Source organism: Drosophila sulfurigaster, chromosome 2L (genome assembly GCF_023558435.1).
Source record: "Drosophila sulfurigaster albostrigata strain 15112-1811.04 chromosome 2L, ASM2355843v2, whole genome shotgun sequence".
Lineage (NCBI taxonomy): Eukaryota > Metazoa > Arthropoda > Insecta > Diptera > Drosophilidae > Drosophila > Drosophila sulfurigaster.
This window is the reverse complement of record NC_084881.1, coordinates 10,233,818-10,252,414: the sequence shown is the minus strand read 5'-3', so window position 1 is coordinate 10,252,414 and position 18,597 is coordinate 10,233,818. Positions and strand designations below refer to the sequence as shown.

Sequence of the window (18,597 nt, the reverse complement as noted above, 5' to 3'; positions counted from 1 at the left end):
CAAAATGAAAATTGTATTCGTATGTTTCGAGAATAGTGTAATTATTTTTTTTCTCAAGAAAATATGTTGCACGCCCTAAACAAATTTTAAATCATTTCACACTAAATTGTAATGTATATAAACAATTAAATTCACATTTTTTCAAGCTGAAGGCCCTCGCTGCCATTGCTTTATCATTAGCGTTAGTATTAATTTTAATTATAGCTAACCTTTAAATAAATAAATAAATTCACATTTATTCATACAAAAAACGTTTTCTTCAAATAAATGTGCTCCACATAACTTAACCTAGTTTCTCAGTAGATATTTTATTTAAATTCAATAAAGATGTCGCAAGAAAAGTGTAATTATTTTCTTCTCAAGAAAATATGCTGCAAACCTTCAAAAAAATGTTGAAACCATCTGCGACTATAGAGCACTCGTAGTTAAGGGAAATCGCTTTGAATAGAGATTGTGTTGAGGCAGTGCCATTAGCTTCCCACGATCTGTTAAGCAGCAGAGACAATTTTCAAGCTGTGCGCTGTGGAGCGTTCTCAGGCAAATGCGAGAGTTGGCTAAGCAAAACAAGCTAAGATCGGGCTAAGCCATATAATAAACAAGCTGCTTTATCGAGTGCACATGGATCTGTTTTATGAAGCATATGCCAAGTGACAAGCTGGGGACAGAGACAGTTGTTGTTGATGTTTGGCTCTGAATGACGGTGATGATGATGACGATGATGATGCCGCCAAACGGAACTACGCGTCTCTGAGGCAGGCAACAAAGCGTTGCAAATGAGCGTGGCAGGCACTCGAGCAGCGCCCACGCCACATCTAAGCACAGTTGGATAGAGAAAGAGAGAGATAAGGGGGCAAAAAGGGAGCGGGCGATATAAACGAAGTGCAAATCTGGGCTTTACCGCTTACGTAAAATGCATTACGCTGTTGGCATTGGCGAAATTCCCCATTGAAACTATTATCAATTATTTGCTAATTGCAATTGCGCAGGGCGCAGACGATGGCACACCAAATATTGCTGTTGCCCATCTTTGATAGCAGTCTCTTACCTAATTGCAGGTAAGCGGCTTACAAACCAAAAAAAAATAATAATAATAATAGCAAACATAAAAACCCCATTGACAAAGGGCCACCCACTAAAGCAACGAATCAAAATTGTGTGAGTGTAATTGTTTATAATATATTTATGGCCGCAGATGTGCGACAACGAAGCAATCATAAAATGCAGACAAAACGCACAAAAGTTTTTCATTTCTTAATACCCTCTGAACAACAGGTGATGCAAAGAAAAATATTTCGTGAAATAAATTCATAAAAAGAGAGAATATATATTTGGGAATATGAATGAAATTCAGAAGAATTTCACGACACATCGAAGCGAATATAAATTTGTGCATTGTATGCTTCAATTCTGATTACTTCTACAGAATTTTGCGATGAATTATTTTTATAAGAAAATTATTGAGATATTATTATAAAAATATGAGTAATATAAATATTACATTTAATCCGATTTAATATTCGCAAGTATATAGGCTGATTGGCAGTAAAAAAGTCGTATCTAGGGCATCTCTTAGTCCATCAGCATTTCTTCATTGTTAGTGTTTTGATTTGTTGCGTGTTTAAATGAGTCGCTGAAATTTCTGTTTGCGTGCTCAAGAAAGTGTTGAAAGTGCCTGTCCCTGTGCATTTTTGTTTGTTTTGTTTGGTTTGTTGTGATTTGTTAACTTATTGTTGGCTGTTTAATAAGCGGAAACATTGCAGAAGCACATGACACGTGACTTTGCCATAGCTTTGATAATGCAGTCACAATTAATACCATCTACAACTACTAAAAAAGAAAGACTAAAAAGTTTGGCAAGCGAGACCTTTTCCCTCACATTGTCAATGGTAATAAACAAGTTATTTTTGTTTTCTTTTAATTTGGCTGGCACCACATTGCGTATACTTAATGGGAGTTTCATTATGTGGGCCAAGTTCTTTGGACAGTTATAATTGTTGCTCTGCGTATAAGAGATTATGACCCACTCCATAATTGAGAGCATTGTTGAAGTTACTATGTTACTATTACTATATATTGCTCTGCCAGCATGAAATGAGTTTTTTGTTCTAATTACCTGACCAAGATGAGTTTTCTTTACTCCTCTGCTTTCGTTTCTTCTTCTATTTTTCTTGCATTGTGCTCGCTAATGAGGCAATTAGGAGCAGTTGATTGCCCACTGTGACTGGTCATATCATCATCAGATCTACTTTACGCACAAACCCATCTCTCATTGGATTTTGGGTAGACTTTAAGAGCGAAAGTTATTGCCCGAAAGAAGAGGAATCAATTCACATAAATGCAAATTTTTATTGATTCACTATTGTATAGAAAAATTCTATAGAAATTTCAGCTTGCACTTTTGCGTTTTCAATTTTCATTGAGAAGAAAAGGAATTTTCCTCTTTATTGTCAAGGAAAGGGATTCCATTCTTACTCATTCCTTTTCGTTGGCCATTTATGGCTTTAGTTCCAATAAAGCTGACACTAAATAAAATGACTTTGAAAATTTAACATTTTCCACCTTTTATAATGAGTTTTTCCTAAGATACGGTTATCATTCTAGATAATATTATGAAAATAATATGATTTTGATTTCAGTTGTTTGTCTTCATTGATGATTACTTTTTGAAAAGAGCTTTAGTCCATTTTTCTCGTACATCTGCTAATTGGAGACCCTTCATTGTTTAGGAAGTACTTATGTATGTACATCAACCGTAGGGAGTTGCATTTACATTAGCAACTTTTTAACAGCAGTTGTTGCAATTCTCCTCGTACAGCGTCAAATAAATCACAAAACGCACTTAACACAAATTGTGAAAGTTGAAAAAGTTGATACCACAGAGCAGCAGCATCGTGACAACCCTAGAAAACGCCTCCCATTCCATTTCAGCTTCACTGCAGCGCTGTGCACAAATTAAAAGATAAAAAACCGCAAACAGCAGTCAGAACATGGCCTGAGGGTTTTCCACGATTCAGATTCAACTTGAGACCGCCTGATTCCGTTGTTGCTGATTGCGGACGCACGCACTCGCCACACGCTGTGGCAAGCACGCAAAAAGTTGCAGCGCCAAACGAGTTTTTATTTTTTGTGTTTTGTTATTTTCTTGTTGTATCTTACTTTTAGGCAAAGTTAAATGTAACGTGCCGTAAAACGACGGTACAAGTAACTAGCGATTAACCCAAGACAGAGCAAGGAGCAGAGTTATAAAGAAAGAGCATGTGAAATGTGTATCAACGCACTTAAGATACTCTTCTAAGAAAGTCATAAATTTTATAATTTTCAAAAATGAATACATAATTAAATAAATGGAATAAAGGCTATTAATTAAACACAATCTGACACTATCTGAAAACATTTAAAAATATTATATAAATACCCTAAAGGACAAAATCGGTCGTAAAGTTACAATTGCTTGCTGTTCATTAAGTTCCTAACTAGTTCGATTGAGTGGTTCATAACAAAGAGTTGGCGATACTGTAATCGAAACTGTTAAGTTCAACATAACATAAATCCATGCTGTTACTTGCAATCTAACATGACTACTTGTTTGCTTAACATAATTATTTACTCTAACAGAATGTCAAAGAATGAAACACACACTTTTTTTGCCACTTTCAGTCATCAAGATGAACGAATGAATCGATATGCCTTAAGATTTCATTATGAAAATAGCATAATTACAGCGTCCAACAACAAACTGAGGGCAGTGGGTTAACGTGCGTGGCGTCAGTTCCCCCCTCTCCTCTTCCTCAACACCATGCATTACAATTGAAGTTTGCAGAGTTTGCGAGTTTCTGGTTCAGTTATAACTTTGATTATTTTTATTTGCAGGCAGACAGACAAACAAACAGCAAAAACAACTAAAGCAGTAGAAACCACAAACCGGTTGGCATAGTCGCTGCTTTTGTGGGTGTATTAATGGACATATTGTTGTTGCTGTTGTTGTCGCCGAGTCTCGATTATGCAATGCGTCGTGTCGCCACTCAAAAAAATAAAAGAAACGACAATCACACATACACAGATGAAAACGAATGCGATTTGGTTTGTTTTTGCAATGTAATTGGCAAACACCCGCACACGACGACGTCGCTCAATGCACTATTGAGAAAAACGCACACACACACACACACACACAATGCACAATCTGGTCAATCGGCAAACAAATTCGTTGACATCGGACTAGAAAACTAGCCCAAAAAAAAAACAGCAACAACAACGCAAGCACCAAAACAAACACTCACACTAACACGCACGCACACAAATCATAGACAGAGTGAGAAGCACAAACGAAGCAGAAACTAAGCTGATTTGCTTTTGCTTTTGTATTTTGAGTTTTGCCTTTGCTTTACGTTTCAGCTGCGCCTACTTAACTGTTGCTGTTACTTTTGTTTTGTTCTTGTTGTTGCTGCTTTATAAACACAGCTTGCTTTTTGGTTAGCCCCATGTGCTTTGTTGCTGCCTACTGCTCGAGAGAGAAGAGGCAGAGGGCGCTTGAAGGAGGCGCCTTTGAGTTTGGCTCTTGTACGCTTGACCCTTTTAGCGCTCTGTAACAGACAGAGACAGGTAGAGGCTGAGAGCGCGTAATTTTAAGAGTGAGTAAGAGTGTGCGTATGTTTTTAGATAGGCAAGAGGCAATGGCATAAGCTGAAATAAGTAGGGCTCTCATTAAAGGCTTAACATGTTGAAGGATCCTGGCAGTATTATGTTAATTGCAATTCAGCATTCTGTTAAAATTGTCTCTCTTGAAACATTTTTATCAAAATTGTGTAGTTTATTAAAATTTTGTTTAGAAATTGTTTAGAATGAAGTGAGATTGTCAGTGAGATTTGTCAAGAATGGTAAAATTGATCGATTATCGAGCAATCGCTTTTACATAACATTAGTCTAGTTTTTTTAAGCATTGATTGCCGCGTAATTCCGGTTAGGCAATTTAGAAATCACAGTTAAATATTTTAATGTACTTAAGTTCTATACCAAATAATACTGTAACTGTTCCGTCTCGTGTCACTTATGAAACCTTTTTGCGCACGTCAAAGCAGCTTAACTTAACACACAATGAGGAGGAGAGAAAGAGAAAGAGAAAGAGATGGAGAAAGACACGCACGCACATCCGCTGCAGACATAACGAGACAGACACACTAAAAGGTGAGCTTCCCCCTCCTGCTGTCGTGTACTAAAATAATCCCATTGCACTTTTGACTTGTCTTCGTCTGCTGCTCCATATCCAGAATCAGCTTGTTTCCGTTGTTGTTGCTGTTGTTGTTGTTATATTGTGTGTTACTTTGTTGGCGCTGTTATCGTTTGCCTTTTGCCAGTTGCCCGTTGCCAATGCCGGTTGTCGTTGCCACTGGTAGCCCCATTTCCTTTGAGTGCATTAGAAGTCAAGTGAATAAACAGCAGCAAGACAGCAACGAAGAAGCCGAAGACGAAGAAGAAGAAGAAGAAGTCGCAGTAGAAGCAGCTGAAACCGTTGCTCGCATGTTGTTTGACTTTTTGGTCTTGGCCTTAAAAAGCGGCAAGCGAACTTGTTGCGCAACAGCCACAAAACGAGACGCAATCAGAGGACACGAAGACGCAGCAACTGAAGCCGAAGCTGAAGTTGAAGTTGAAGCTACTATAAAGCTAAAGCTGGATGCGGACTGAAACTGAGACTGAGACTGAGACTGTGGCAGTTGGTCGAGTGCAACGAGTTTATTTTTGTTGTTATTTCTCTTCTGACTTTTTTTCGGGTTGTCGCTTTGCTGTTGTCAGACAGCAGCTGTTGCTGATTGTTTTTGTTGCTACTGACATCGTTGTTGCTGCTGTTGTTGCTGCTGTTGTTGTTGCTATTGTTGCTGTTAATGTTCTGCTGTTGTTGACCTGTTTTTTAAGCCGGCTGCCTGTTGCACTTGTTCTCGTTCTCGTTCTCGTTCTGGTTCGCTAGTGTACACAACACACTGCTGAATGGGTTGGGTTTGAATTTGAGTTTGAGTTTGAATTTAGCTTCGGCTTTTGGTTTGAGTTTGAATTTGCGTTTATGCTTTGGACTCGCTTTGATTGCGTTTGTGCTTCGTTCTCCGTTCTCCGTCTCTTTCTCGTTCTCGTTCAGCTTAACTGCTTCACGGACATTGTTCATTGTTAATTCAAATGCAAATTTCTTTTTAAACAGAAATACTAATATTACATACACACACATACGAACATATTCAAATGTGCATAATAAATATGTATGACAAAAACATTTCTTAATTTTGCACATTGTTATGCCTTTATTTGAAAATAGAATTCATTTTATAATAATATCGAACTGGAATCTGAAACAGAAAGCAAATACCTAATCATTGTATTCGGTTTTGCTCTTTGTCTCTTATATAATATGTATTTGATCTTCTTAATCATTCGCACCTAATATTTTTTAACACAAAGCAATTATTAAAATCTTCTTTTTGGATTCGGTGGTGATCGCTTTTTAGTAAATTCCATTTACTACTAAAATTATCTTCACTTTCCTTCCCGGATAAATTAAGTTTCAGAGAATTCTAATTTGAGCTTTAACCGTATTTTATAAACATTTTTATATTGAAACCAATTAAAGTAAGCCACTAATTAAATACAAACTTTTCACTAAAAATATGATCATTGACTTATTTAACGAGTTAGTTTTGTTCATTTTCCTTTTATATATATTTTTTTATCGACGATAATGTGTTTTTTTAATATACACATACCTAATGAATATATAAAATCTGAAGTTGCTTTTATTTTAAGTTTGTTGATACTTTAAAAATCTGCAAAAATTACCTAATTTCATGAGAAATAATAAATGATAATAATGAGCTTATAATGTTTTATTTAACGAGTGAGAATCGCGTTTCAACATAAGCTCGTTTAGTTGAAGTTCTTTTTAATGGACAGGAGGATTTCCACTTTCCCTTCCCTTTCACGTCTTACCCTTTGACGTGTTATTACATCAGTTCTTTTGGCCGGGTGTCAGTTTCATCATCATCAAAAGCCTGTCCAGCAACAGTTGTGCGAGTTGAATGAACTGTTGCTGTAACAACACCAACCAACCAAAAAAAAAGACCACAACTAAAGTAAAGTTCACAGCAGTCAAAACCGAAAAAGACTAAAGAGAAGAAAATAATAAATAAACTGCGAATTACTCCGAAAGAAGCGTATATAAAATGTGCGATCCGATCTGGCTGGGAACTCTCGCAGCATTTCCATTTGCACACACGCCACACTCATTTATATTCATTCATATTCATTCATGAATGTTCAGCAACTTACTTCTCCTCTTAAACTTCATGTTGTTCTTCTTAAACTTTTTTTTTTTGGTTTCTGTTTTTGATGCCGGCGTTTTTTTTATCGAATTGTTGTAAACAAGTTCACGGCGTCATGCCTCGATTTTTAACCTTTTTTTATGCTTCCCTCTAAAATTTGGCTTAATAAATTTTTACTATGAAACACTAGCAACAATTTGCTTAATAACTCAAGTGTGCGTGGTGTGTGCTTGTTGTTGACGAGGGTTTGCTTTTAATTATTATTTTTTTTTTTTTATTTTTTTATACCGCCGAAATATGAAAATAGAGAATTCATGAGAAAAAACTGACGGGGGAAAAAACTATTTTTCAGTCCGAGGCTTCTGGTAAAACTTTTTAATTACATAGCACAGTTTGCCGGTGGCACTAGGGCGGTGGGCGCTAGGCGTGGTCGGAACCATATCAGAATTCATATGTGTTGGCAAACAACTAGCATAAAACAAAACGAAAAAGCGAAAGGGAAATTGTGTTAATTGAGCGAAGTCATAAATACACTTGCCATTTGCTAACATTAAGACTAAAAATTCTTTTTTTGTATCATAGTTTTGAATAAACGATTATTTTGGTATGGAAATTTTTGTCATATATGCTGAATTTATTGTAAATTTAGCCCGTGTTTAGGTAAAATAATAAATATAAAATGAGATGAAAGACTTGCTCATCAAATAACTAAACTGTTTCATTAGATAGCTTAAGAATTTATTTATAAAATAATATTTTGTGCTTTTGCTATGCTACCCAAGGCAACTCGATTAAAAGAATTTTATGCCTTGTCAAAGAAAACATTTTGCCTAGAACGCAAAAAGTGAAATCCCAGCAATTTGAAGTGTAAGCGGAAATCTTAATCGGAGATTGTGCTCTTTATAACTTAAGGGGGACACTTGTTTGTTAAACACTCGAAGCAAATGATAAACTAATGACACTCGGCGAATGGAAGAGCATTCGTACAACCAAAATAAAAAGGAACAAAAACAACACTAAATGTTTGTTTTGGAACGTGCCAAATGAAAATAAAACCCGTGAGCGTACAAATTTAATAAATATTAAATGAGTTTGTCACACACACACACACACACTCACACATAAACACATACACATAAGTATGCACACACGTATGCAGAGAGAAAAACCAAAAACCCTTGTTCCAATTACAGGATGCCAAGGTCCTGTGAATGGCTGCTGGATGGTTTCGATAAGGTGCCGCAAAGAAAATACCTCTAAGCCAAGCCCAAAAACCACTCACAAGCGACCGACTGAGCGACCGACCGACCGACGAAGCAAATAAACACGCACTTACGGGCTTACAAGTCTTTAACGTCCTACAGCCTTCTGACTCCTGACACGCCCCCTTTCAAGCCTCCCATATACTACTAGACGACTACACATTCCGACATAAATAACATGTGACAAAATAAATGCCACTAAAGTAAAGGGCCCCAAAAGTCAAAGCCAAAGAAATAGGCAGCATGCCGCATGTGTCCGACATAGAGAGGAAGGGGGAGAGAGAGAGAGGGGAGAGACATTGAGAACCGTTCGTGTCCTTGCGGCATGCAACAAATGCCAAAACAAATCGATGCCACCCCGCTTGTCGACTGCCATGAAATAGCCGAAAAAATGTGATTATAAGCGCATAAAACAAGCAGTGAAACGAAACGCCTCCACCTCTTTCTTCTCCCGAATGGCGGAATGTGGCAAGGATGTCTGTCCTTGGCATGCCAAGTCCTCGTTTTGTGCGTGTCTCAAAGTCCTTGTTGGGCCGGCCTGTCGCAAACGGAACTTGTTGAATAAATAAGGAAATGAAAACCAAACCAAAAACATAGAAAACTGTCACAGTCACAAGCTGATTGCTACACAGGAATTCCTGTCACCCCTTCCCTCACTTTCACTTACTCGTCCTTAAACCTAAAGGTGCCTGAACCTTTTGCAGTGGCCAGTTTTCAGACTAAACTTGTTAGCTCGCCCATTAATGAAGCCTGCAAAGCGTGAAGTGTCCGACTCGTTGTGCAAACGATGTTCGTTATGATGATAATATGATTATGATGACCATGCTCATAATGAAGATGACAATGGCAACGATGATGGCAATGGCAATGTGAATGGCAATGACGATGGCGATGGCGATGACGATGGAGCAGGTTACCATCCCTAATTGGTAGAAATGACAGGAAGTGTCGGATAACAAACTCGCTGCTACCAAAGGCCATATCCAATTGCAGTTGTTCAGATAACGCGAATGTCAAGTGTTAAGAGATCTTAACTTTAATAAAACAAAATCAGCAATGAAACAGAAAATCACAATAATAATTTATAATTTCAATAAATGAATCTTTTTCATACTTATTAAAATTTAAGAAATGAATACATCAGTTCTTCACTTTGTAAATTAAAATAATTTAAGTTTCAAATTCCAAATCCTCTTAATACATTGCCTCAATATTTAATAGTTCTTTTGAATAAAAGATAAAGCAAATTTAAATATTATATTAAATATAGTAAGTCTAAAAACATCAACATTTCAAAATTCTAGTTCTTTTAAATTCCCAGCGTATTTATTTGCTCTTGTGACAAGTGGGCCCTCATTTTGCAAATTCGGATGTCTGTGTCAAATGCTCAGATATTTTTAAATGGGTTTAATCAGTATCAACTTCATATAGACCATTAGCTTATAGCACCTTAAATTGGCATGAAAAGTGAACTCGTTGCTTCAAGTAGCGTATTAAAATAAATAGTGCAGACCCCGAAATGTTTCCCACACTCACTTTTAAAGATTGTTGAATTGTGTTGGGTCCCAGTTAAGTATGCCATGTGAATTGCACGAATAATTCATGAATGTGTGCTGTGTATTTGGTCAACATTCACACGGCTGGCAAACAATACATTGCTTGCGCTACACGGCTAAACAGTTCTCTATTCACTTCTGTTTGCTTAGCTGTCAAAAGAATACTCACAAAAATATACAAACACACACACACGCATCCACATCGATAATTGGCTGGGGGCCACATGGCGGAGGAAAGAAGCCAAGTTATGATAAAGTTTTTCTGACTGAAATTATCAGCTACCAGGTAGCAGAAACTGAGGTGAAGCTGAAGCTGAAGCTGAGGAGGTGGTGTCAGGGGACCTGCTCTATATGCGTTTTGGGTCGTCTTGTTTGCTTTCAATTTGTATCCAAATTAGAAAACATTTCGCCTCGTTGCGTATACGCCGCATTGCACAGAACACACAGTGCGTGCTTTGTGTTTTTTTGTTTTCTGCGTTTCGTTGGCATATTTTCGTGCGTGCCATCATTATTATGACTATTATTATGGCTATTATTATTATTATTATTTTTATTATAAACTCTGGCAAGTATTTTAATAACTTTTGCCTTTAGTTTGAAATGACTTTTGTGTGCTCGACCAGCGTTGACCTTGCCACGCGACAACTCATCTCGTTTGACAACCCTGAAATGTTGCTTGACATGCAGGCAGGCAGGCAGGCTGGCTTTGGCATTGTCCTTGCGCTTGTCCTTTGTCTCAGCCAAGTTGTAGCTCGAAATCTCAAAAGTGGCAAAACGTAATTGAATGCGCCACTCGCTTGCCTCGAACTTTTTAACACCCATCTTCTCGGTTCTCCTTTCGCTTTGCAGTGACTTATTGTGCTCAATACTTTTGTCCCTCCATCTCTGTGTCATTCTATCTGTTGAGTGTGTATCGCTTGTCCCCAAATGCATTTGCATGCTGATTGCCTTTGGCTTTGGCTTTGGCGTTGGCATTGCCAGTGCACTTGTCCCTGCATCGGGAATACACAATAACTTTTCCAGCTGCAACAGTAACAAATACCAATAACAATAACAGCATGCAAGAGGAAAAAGCTAAAAAAAAAAGGAAAAAAAACAATAAAAAAGAGAAAAGAACTCATAAAACTTTTGCCAAGTGACAAAACGCTCGAAGTAGACAAGTTGCCAAACGAAATTGCTTTTGACCCACACCTCGCTCATGACAATGGCCAACAGCCAAGCGCTAAAAGCGCACAAATGTTGTGCAATTTGTTAGCCATAAAGCTGGTCAAGTATTGAATAACAAGTGCAAAGTTCTTCGCATAACCGACGACGACGTGCTGGGTCAACGTTAACGGGCTTAGGGAGTAGGGAAAACAAGGATAAGGATGGGAAAAATCTGCTCATATTTCATGTGTGGAATGTATGTGTGTGTGTGTGCTGCGTAAAACAAAAACATGATTAACATCACAAGGATTAGTTTACGAAGGCAACAGTTGCTTCTTGTGTAAGGACATCAAGGATAACAGGTGAAACTACACAAATGGAGTGTACTTGTGTAGCTGCAATAACCAGAGCATGAGATATGCACAGCATTTTAGTAAAACGACACACGCAAAAACAGACCATTAATCGACTGTTCTATATAGACTCAAAGGAATGTAGCAAACGGAGTAGGAAGTATAGATTAAGATAGGCAAGCTGAAAGCACACTTATCCCAAAGTTGACTTATTCCCAGTGACTTATTGGACAGCTAATGAATGTGTACATGAGCAGAGAATTGAAATATATTGTTGCTTTTAGACTTCAATGTGGACGGATAAAAAACCGTAAATTTTGATTTATATTTTGTGTGGATTTAAAAATATTTGAAATATATTTATACAACTGCTTTTGTTGACTGGCTTAATAGACAGGCGGAACTATAGCAAAAGACCGAAAATACAGAACAAAGTTTATACATTTTTTAAATAACTCAAACCATATGTATTTTTCAGCACAAGCCTGGAAAATCATATACATTTTTAATAAAATCACATTTGAGAAATAAATAGCTTTATTATTATTATTATTATTATTATTATTATTTGTTGTTATATATAGTTTGTAGTTATAGTTTCAAATAATAATAATAAATGAAAAAATAACACGCAGTTAAAAAACGACTTCATAAATGTAGAAATGTTTTTATAAAAATGCAAATTTTAATTTACGTATACATATAAACATATTACATTTCAATTGTTATCAAAATGATTACTCATGTATCCTATTTTCTCATGAAATGAGGAGACAATGAGGGAAATGTAACTTAAAAATGCAACTGTAACAATTGAATACTCCCAAGGCAATGTAAATTCAACTCGTGATTTACTAAGGGAATATCTAATCAAATTGAAGCACCAACATCAGTCAGGCGATATCCAATCAATTGATCAGCTTAATGGAAATCCTTGCGTGCAGGATATGCACCATCAGTGTGTCCACAAAACGAAATCGCGCAAAGACAACCACGAACCCAAGTGATACGCATCCATTCGCTTTCGACTTGTGGCCATATGGACACTTAATAACGCGCTTGTGTAACCACAAAGCGAGTCTCTTAAATTCGCTTTGCATTATCCTGGCCGGAATAAGGAGTGAGAACGGGGAGGGGAGGGGACAAGTCGGAGAAACTTGTTGGCGGTTGGCTGCATTGTCAGCGGACTTAGCTCATAAATAACTTTTGGGCAGAGGCGGTGACTGTTGCTGTTTTGCTTTCAGTTCGCAGTTCTCTCTTGCCAGGAAATACACCTTTTAGCCAAGTTGCAAACCGGCGGATGCCAGACTGCGAGTGCCACAAGCAGCAGCTACAGCAGCAGCAACAAAGAACAGCTTGCAATAAATCACAAAATTGTCGCAGTCTCGAATTATTGTTGTTGCTTTAGTTATTGCTGCTACTGTTGCTTTTTCCTCACCTTATACCCTGTAAACAACTTAACTTTAACTTTGATATCAACATCGAAATCCCTTTTAGCCATTTATCAAAATATATTGAATAACAAAGTTATTCCTTGCCAAAAAAAGTAAATCAAATTCAAAGTTATATATATTTTGTCTCTTTCTCTTCTCAATTTAATCGCTGAGTATCTTTTAGTTAAGCGTCCCCATCTCGAGCATTATTTGTGTTGCCTTATTTTATGCCAACTGGCATTGTTGTGACAGTTGTTTTTTCTACTGCCAGGCCCTTCATCTTGCTGCTGTTGCTTCTGGCCAACGTCCTCCGCAAATCCTGTCATGCAAATTATGTTGAGCCTTTTGTCCGAATGCAATGGCCTGGCATATATTCCTTTTATTGTACGCCTCTCAACGCTTCATTATTATTTTATTTATTTGTGTATATATACATATATTTCTTTTTCCTTTTTTTTTCCTTTCGCATGAAAAATTGAGATGGCTGCGGGAAAGAGAAAGAGGAGAATAAAAAAATACCACTGCCATAAAGTTTGTTTAGTCTTTTAACATGGCAGTGCGTTAAAGCGTATTTAATCTGTGTGAAAATGTGGTAAATTGCCTTAAGAGGGTTCATAAAATATGCAACAACAATGTATTTGTACTATATTGTTTTCTTATCAATACAAATTCCTAAAAATAAAATGGACGAGTATTTGCAAGTGCTACTAAATATTGCATGTTATTTATTAAAGTTATTTATGTTTAAGCTTATTTATTACTATGCTGATAAACTGTATAATAAATAATACTTTAAAATTAATTTAAGTATTCTGTACATACATATCATAATTTTATATATGCACAAATATTGTTTATTCTAATACAAACAATTCTCTTTAATTGCAGAAATTCACGAAGCCAGCACAACTATTCAATAGCTTACTAAATCACGCATACTCAAAATGTAAGTGAAGTATTTTGATAAATCCACAGTAAATTGTGTTGTCAGCAATGTCAGACGCTGTCAAAAGACTTGAAAATGTTTGTTCATTGGGCCGACAGTGCGTATGATTGATATGCGAACTGTAATCACACGTTTGCCTGTGTTGAACTGGTGCCATAACACAATATTAATGCTTACTCTGGTGTAAAATAGCTCTTCAAATACTTCATCTCTTCTACATCTGTAATGTTGCATTTCAAGGTGAACTATGAAATCTCCAACACCCACACACATTTGTAATCAGGAATTTAATTAATTTATGTACTCGGGCTATTGTCTATTGTACTGTGCTGAACACATCATCAGGACATCCAGGCATTCAGGCAATGGGGCAGGCAGCTGGATCTTGCCTTTATTTCAGTTCACAATTCAAATGCCAAACAATTGAACCACCCACAATGCGAATATTTCCAAGTCTCACTAGGACACTATTTTTGGCATAGCCGAAAATGGGGAAAGCACAAAGGAATTGTGGTAAGATGATGAACTGTCCTGCAGCAACAATTTAGACCAATTGGATTGAAATGGAATATTAAATTGAAATGTCTATCAAAGGCAACGAAATTCTGAAATAACACAGCTTATCTTCATCTCGATTTTAGTCTAAACTAAAAGCGGATTATATTTGCGAAAATTGGCAAGTGCTTAAAGGAAAATGAATCCGCTTAATTTAGTTCATCTTTCATTTGCACTTTGACATAGAGCTGGCATGTATATGTTAATATTTTGCTTTTGTAGTTTTTAAAAGTCAACTTTTGTAAGTGAAAGTTTATAAGAATTTAATATATATATATATATATATATATGTATGTATATATTTAAATATCACTCCAAATTAGCACTAAAAATAGTTAGAATTTCACATGAATTTAAATTGATTTAAATTGCTAGTAAGAAAATGCGTTTCATGCATTTAGCTTGTCTGCTTTTGCAACTTCAAATTAATTGAAAAATGCTAATCAACTTAAATTGCAGAGTGTTGGTGTTCTTGTTTGCTGGTTTTGCATGTGATCGTAAAAGACGCTAATCAGATAATTGAATAACACATCCGCTGCTTTGCAGTCTATTAGATGCCGCTGTCAGACAATGGCTTAATTAAATACCCGCGGCAAATGAGATGGCAAATACGCGAACAACTCGTTTTGCTAGTCAAGTTGGGGTAAAAGCAATGCATATCACACATACGCCCTGTAGTGCGCATGCAAACTTTTAATTCAGTTATGTGCGATGCATAGCTGCTTGTTTGTCTGAGAGGAGGGCTAACATTTAGCGGCAAACACGTGACAAGTGCGGAGGATATTCTGAATGTGAAGTGAAGAGGGGGGACGGATTCGATTGGCAAGTGAATGAATTATGCAAGTTGCTTGCGTGTCGGAAACGTTCCATGTGACTAAAATTGAATTTATGCAGAGGAAACGTTTTCATTTTTGTCAAAGCAAAGACGCAGGCAACACAACGACGCGATGTTCGATTTATGCGCCACATGTTGGCTGCCCCACGTTGCAGCTGCGTGAATTCCGCGCTCTCTAATTGTGAACGCCGCTAGCCGGAGGCTTAAATATTTAATAGAACGGCTTGGCATCCCCTTATTACTATCCGCCCTCAGCACATTTCTCTTTCTGACTATAGTATATATACGTATATATGCGAGGGCTTCTGGCCACTATGGCTGATAAAATGGCGGCCGTGCCAACTCATTTGACGCCCGACCGGGCAAAACGTGGCCCATTTCCGCAAATGTCTTTTTTGCCAAGCCGAGCGAAACGTGAGAAATAAATTTTAAATGCAAAGGGAGGCCACCACATGGAACTGAGCTCGCCGAGTACGTTTTATACTCCCTAACTTTTAAGGTACACGCGACGTTGTGGCATATCTGTGAAGGACATTGAGGCGTATTTATAAAATTTTCAACTTGGCTGTGCATTTTGTGATTAAAACCTTGCTCTGGAGCATGTGATAAATCCATATTTTTAAACACAGATTTGACATACTTATTACTTTATAAAGTTATACAAGTATGTTATTTATTAATCACAATACCTACATTGAAGAGGATTTGCTTTTATACAATTTTAGTATATTTTCTATATGTGTTACTTACGAAGAGGGCTGAAGAGAATTTATATTATTTATAAAAAAAAATATTGAAGATTTTATATGGAGGCTAGTATCATCTCTTATTGTTATTTTTATTCAAGGTGCAACTTAAAATTAAAAATAAAAGTGCATATACACATTGAATCTTTTGCTGTTTGTAAGTTGGTTATGGTTACAAATATTTTTGATATTTCTTATTTTATTGTGAAACTATCCAAGCTGTACGATAAATTATTCAAGGGTGTTTTTTGATATTTATAAAGCAATACTTTTACTTCTTGCAATATCGTATCCAATTTGAAAAATGAAGATGTAGAATATTCCAATAATTGTAATTATATTCTCTAGTTCATTATAATATATAAAATTATCATATAACAATGTTAATATGTCTTTAGTTTAAATATGTATATCTATTTTCATACAGAAAAAATATTAAAATTAATTATAATTCGGTTCTTTAGTTCAAATATTTAATTGTTTAGCCTTGTTGTATATTGGCATATTTAAACTAAATTTAACTTAACACATATTTAAAATAATTCTCTTAATGCTTAGCTCAAATATATATAGCATAGTTTTATTTATTTCAATTGTAAGAAAACATTTAATTTTTTCGGAATTATGTATATAGGGCCTTTTGTAGTCTGTCATTTCGTCCCACATAAATGTTACTTGTTGATTTTGCATGAGCAGCGTCGAAGGTAAAACACGCGAAGGACACGGCCAGGGTTGAAGACTGTGGCAGTGGCAGGGGCAGGGGCAGGGGCAGGGGCAGTGGCAGGTGCAGGAACAGACGCAACGCCGCGTCGAGAACGCTGCATAAAAATCCATGACAAAATGTTACAGATTGGCCAACGCCAAGGCGACCGACCAGAGGCAGAAACAGAAGAAGCAGAAGCAGCAACAGAAACGGAGCCAAAGCCAAAGCCTTAGCTGGGGTCGGAGCAGGAGCAGAAGCAGAAGCTGGAGCCGGAGCCGAGCTAGAGCTGGGCAAGGCTGTTAAACGAGCCCCGGGCAAAGCTCGCTAAGAGACCAACGTGTGTGTGTGTGTGTGTGTGCGAGAGAGAGAGAGAGGGCGATAGAGAGAGTGTGAGTAAGTAAGCTGTGTGTAGAGAGAAGGAGAGTGAGAGAGAGCGAGAGAGATGTATTGCTGGAGCCAGGCACGCTTGCATATTTAATTCTGTTGATTTTTATTTGTTTCCGTGTTTGTTGTTACATGTTCTACTATTTTTATGGCTTTTTATCTGCCTGATGATTTTGCATGCTCTTTGTTTGCAAACAGTAGCATTCCACCTTCCTCCCACGCACGTCTAACCCTCATGCTGATGATAAACTTTTACATTTCACTGTGAAGGTCGCTTTGGTAATAGGACATATATGTTACTTTGGTATTCAGATGCCTCTGCGACGAAATGCATCCTAGTGACATCCACAGCTGTTTACCATTTATTATTGAACATTTTGAGGTAACATATAGAGAGAGATATAGAGTGTGGGTGTGAGAGAGACAGAGAGTTAATACCCTCTGACAGCTTGACTTTGACCGGGCTAACTAGGGTCGAAGGTCGAGGTATATTGCCATTGTAAATTCATGTTCATGTATTCGAACCAGACAAGCGACAGTCGGCAGGCATTCAATTACCAAGCACTTAACGACATTATTTCTATATTTGTCTTCGATTTTCAGCACATTATAAATTCAACACCTCCAAATGTTTCAGTCAAGGACACTCGAGGTTAAGGATCTAATCTTGCTGCTAAATATAGTTGTTCGCTACCACCTGGGAGTCTAGTCGCCGCGCCTCCCTGCTTGTCGACAGCATATACTTCGTCTTGCCCTCGTTTACCGCCAAACCCACTTTTGCTGACTCTTTTCGATAGCGGAAAATGCAGCAGCTTTTCCCTAATTGTTATGTGATCTTGATGGTGCTGTTTAAATGTCGGACTATCGAATGCAGCTTTGTAATCGACAAAGAGATGAGTATCATTATCATTGGATACAGTAGAATTCAAAATCGCAGCAACATGGATGAAATAAAGTTTTTAAATAATTAACTACATATTAAATAAAACTTCAACTATTTCAAGTTTTTAACAAGAGTATAAATTCTCACATCAACATCAAAGGTATAGATTAGATAGACATTATAAAAACAAGGTTGTTTTAATAAAATGAAAAATTTTCCCAATTTAATAATGTTATTCACGTTTTGAGAACTCATTTTGTTTCTATTTATTTAAATAGAAGTATATGTTTATATTCAGTCATTATTTAAATTGTATTTAAAGCTTTTCTAAAATTATTTACGCCATTGCCTGAGACTTTGTCAATTTGTTGAAATAATATACGATTATTAAACTTTACTAGCTTTAAGTTTTGGGAAACTTGCCAAAAAGTTAAAAGTGATTTTTGGCAACAGTTTCTTTATAACATGTTGGCACATGCTCAACTGCTATTTTA

General features: G+C 36.8%; 1 protein-coding gene across 1 annotated transcript in view; it reads left to right on the top strand.

The window, feature by feature from the left end:
- LOC133849743 (uncharacterized) overlaps positions 1–18,597 on the top strand; it is a 64,578-nt gene that overhangs the window by 29,413 nt on the left and 16,568 nt on the right. The window contains exon 3 of the mRNA XM_062285862.1: positions 13,940–13,997. The gene's annotated coding sequence lies outside the window, so the exon portion shown is untranslated. The remainder of the gene's footprint in view (positions 1–13,939; positions 13,998–18,597) is intronic.